The 4,090-nt window shown below is 41.9% G+C and overlaps 1 pseudogene; it reads left to right on the top strand.

The window, feature by feature from the left end:
• The first annotated feature begins 552 nt into the window (after positions 1-552).
• LOC149832879 (auxin-responsive protein SAUR36 pseudogene) lies at positions 553-3,533 on the top strand (annotated as a pseudogene).
• The last annotated feature ends 557 nt before the right edge of the window (positions 3,534-4,090 follow it).

Below are 4,090 nucleotides of genomic sequence, written 5' to 3'. Positions count from 1 at the left end.
TTTTATACCAGACCTGGACCCGACCCGAGTTCCAATTAAGACCCGCAAATTTTCAATGTAAAAATGATAAAAAATATGGTTTTACTAGGTATGGTCCGGGTTTGATTCATGTAGTTCTTATCGGTTTCAGGTATAGTTTTTCTTATAGTAGACCCGATTAAACCCAAATCCGAACCCGATACCATACCCATAAATTTGGTCCATATCTGGCTCCCCAACACCCACAGTTTCTGAAATCTGCTGTTCTTACACTTAATTGCTGGCTTGACTGGCTTTTCTTGCATATGTTGGTCCCCAGTCAAGGTTGGATAAAAAGGGCAGAGCTTTACGTCTTATTTCAATGTTATGATAACTACCAGCACACCGATCTTCCTTGCTTACGTCTTATAGGCCCCACATCACGTGCATCTCAAATCCCATTCACCCAAGACTACGAAGATACCCCAATCTTTACTCCTCTATACATAGGACACCCAAAATTATCAAGTATATGAAAAGGCTCTCAAGTCTCCTCTATATTCCTATAGTCTGCTGCAGCTCATCTTTCAAAGAATGATCAAGGCAAAGAGGGTAGCAGAGATTGTCAGGAAGTGGCAGAAGATGGCTGGAAGAGGGAGGAGAAGGATCTCAGATGGTGTTGTTGAAGACAGCAGCACTAGTGGCAAAGTGGCAGCAATTGCAGACAAGGGCCATTTTGTTGCGTATGCGGCCGACGGTAAAAGGTTCATGGTTCCCCTGGCTTACCTTCACCACCCCGCCTTCCTGGAATTGCTGAACATGGCAGAGGAAGAGTTTGGTTTCAGCATTGATGGTGCACTTACATTCCCTTGTGATGCCTCGCTCATCGACTATGCCGTGTCACTTGTGCGCGGGAATGCGACTAGGGAGGTCGAGAATGCATTGTTAGTGTCTCTAAGTAGCAGCAGCAGTACCAACGGAGGCGCCGCTTGTCTGTCAGGAGCAGTTAGTGCACGTCACCTTGCGTTGGGATGTTGCAAGTTCTAATCCCAATGGTATAGTTTTATAACTGGTAGGGGTCTGCCTAAACCCAGCTTTCTCTGTCTGAAGAAAAAAAGTAGCAGCAGCAGCAGGTGCTGGTCCTCCTCCTCAAGAACACCCCTGCCAAAAGATAACCCTTCATGGGTTCTAATTAAGTAAAACATGGTCATAGTTCCATACAAACTTGTACATAAGAAAGCTTTGAGTTTAGCTCTTTTGTATCTTTTTTTACCCGAAAAAATATCAAAAGTACTAATTTTCCTTTTTTAAACATGAATCATCTTAGGATTTTTTGAGGAAAGAAGAATTCGGATTGTGCCGACTCGTCCAGGGCCAGCTGCTGGAGCGGTTAAAGTGGCCGGGTTTAGGTTTGCAATGGGTTGGAGTGCGCAGAATTGGTAAGACGGGGTCCCTGCTGCATGACGTCCGCTAACTTCTCTCTTATTTTCTGTTTGTATTTGATACTCTGTTGTGTCATTCTTTTAATGGAATCTTGGTACAGATCTACAAGAAGAAACATAGTTTACCACTCTCTCTCTCTCTCTCTCATGCTTCTAGAAGCGATCATATGAATCCCACTAGTGAATTCTGCTAAAAAATAAAGCTCAAGGCCCCCCCTAACGTAGCTTAGCTTCGGGTAATCAAAAACACTGAAAACAAGCCTTACATGGCGGTCCGGATCATATAGGATGAAGCAAGCTGAAGGTTTGGCTGTCACAAGAGGTCAATTAAAAAACTTTCCATGCTTCTTAATTATACACTATTATGAAATATTAATAGTACTCATATGCTGATAATTAACTATGAAGTGCATTAAGAACTAGTAGCTATCTCAGGCTGGTAAATAAGTTAGAACAAACCGAACAAAGGGCGTTCAAGTTTGACTTCTTCTTATGGCAAGCTGAGCCAAGCGCGGGCTCATGGCGAGCCCCAAGTTAATTAAATGAGTGCAACCCAAGCTGGCTCTTTACAAAAAAAAACAAAATGCAATTTTGGAAATAATAAAAATTGGATTCTGAACCTGCTATGCCAAGCTCGAAATGGCTCATTTATAAAATAAATACATTTTTTAAAAGCTGTAAGCAATAGGATTTGAACTCTAAATTGCTTGCAAACTAAACATTTCAACGATCTCCTCTTTGTGATATAAAATAGATTTATTACCAGTTGACGCGCCTATATGAGCCGAGCCGAGCCTATTGCTCTTTTGTTAATGTCCAGCTTGACGAGCCTATTTTACGAGTGTAAACGACGAACCAAGCCACGAACAACTTGTCTTGTTTCCCCCAAGTTAAATCCGAAGTTAGTCAGGCTGACCGATATTGACCATACGATTGGGCTTGCATGCTTCACAATCTTTGCTTTTTTTTTTTTTTTAACCCTTGCTGAGAACCGGGTCGGGCTAGCCTTCCTGCATGGTTAAACTCTGGGTTGAGGACAAGACCACCCAGCATTACGTTCCCTAACCGTGATTAAGCTCTTCTTTCTTGTTGGCAGTTTCATTGACCATCTTTCTTTGTGGATACCTTGGAACGTTGGTTGTGTTGATTCAGTGGGTCTTGAGCTTTCAGACCTTTGTTGTTCGAGTGTAAAAAAGTGGAGGAAAAGTGTGTGCGTCGTTAGGAGAATATTGACCTCATTTATGAAGGTTGGTGTGCTATGACAATAACTTCCAGCCCACTTTTGGCCTACTAAAAAAAGTGGGGAAAAAATGCGTTCTTCATGTTTTTTTATATTAGACACTAGAGCCCGTCTGCTGTAGATTTAAGGTCTCCCTTTTCCTTCAAAGAGTAGACAAAAGGAGCCCCACAGAATGGAATTTGGATATACCCACCTATTTATTATACGGCTAGTTGGTCTACATTATGGGACAAATATGAGAGAGAGAGAGAGAGAGAGAGAGAGAGAGAGAGAGAGAGAGAGTTTGGCTCAATCCAAACCAATGTTGTCAGAATTGGTTTATGAACCGGATCAAATTTTGAAACAAGATTCAGAAAATTGATCAGAATCTGATCGGATTGAATCGAATCAGCTTGGATTGGTCTTTAAAAAAATGGGAAATGAAAACCTACCCAATAAGACACATTTTTTAGGATTTTTGGCATTTTTTTTTTGAAATTTTGACCTTATAGATGTGTTCAACATGATTGATTTACTAAAAATTGATACTTAGATCATGCATTTTGGATGAAAAAAATGGTATTTGGAGCATAACAAATATATGAAAGTTGTAGGCTGTTGATTTTTGAAACCTTATAAAAACCTATCCATCGGAATCAAATGCTCTAAAAACTGATTCGTATCAGAATTTTGAAAAAACACTAAAAATCTGATAATCATATTATGGTGATAGGCACATTTAAATAATAATATCATTTTTTAATGTCGCAATATTTTAGAATTTTGAAATGACTGTTAGGATTCATGTTTTTCAAGCGATACTTTCAAAATATCACCTACATTTGTCATTGTGGTTGTGGAAGTTTCAACAGGGCACCTCACAGACAGCTCCTGCAATGTTGGGGAGCTGTTAGAGCTATGCTGGTCCTACTTCCTAATTCCGATTAAATTTTGTAGTTGGAAACAAATGGGGAGGTTGTGGCACAGACAACTTAAAAAAAAACTCACTTAAATGTAGGGGTGGCAAAACCTGACACTACCGGCCAACCCGCTTCTTAGGCGGGTTCGGGTTTGGCTTAAATGGGTTCATGTCATAAATGGGTCGACCCTCCTAACCCGTTTATTAAACGGGTTGGGTTCGTGTTAAGGGTATGCCAACCCGCCAACCTGGCTGACCCGTTTAATAAACGGGTTAGGCGGGTGGGTCAACATGTTTACCCGAACCTGACCCGCCAACCCGTTTACCCAACCCGACCCGACCGCCAACCCACCAACCTGACCCGCCCGCTAACCCACCAACCCGTTTACCTGACCCAACCCATTTATTAAACGGGTTAACCGGGTCGTGTCGGGTTACCCATTTAATAAATGGGTCGGGTTCGTGTTTGCCACAGCCGACCCGTTTAATAAACGGGTCGGGTTCATGTTGAGGTATGTTGACCAGCCAACCCACCGACACAACCCGCCAACC

The sequence above is a fragment of the Nuphar pumila genome, chromosome 7 (assembly GCF_984573655.1).
Source record: "Nuphar pumila chromosome 7, dmNupPumi1.hap1.1, whole genome shotgun sequence".
Lineage (NCBI taxonomy): Eukaryota > Viridiplantae > Streptophyta > Magnoliopsida > Nymphaeales > Nymphaeaceae > Nuphar > Nuphar pumila.
Note: the sequence above shows the minus strand (reverse complement) of the source record. Positions and strands in the feature narration are given on the sequence as shown.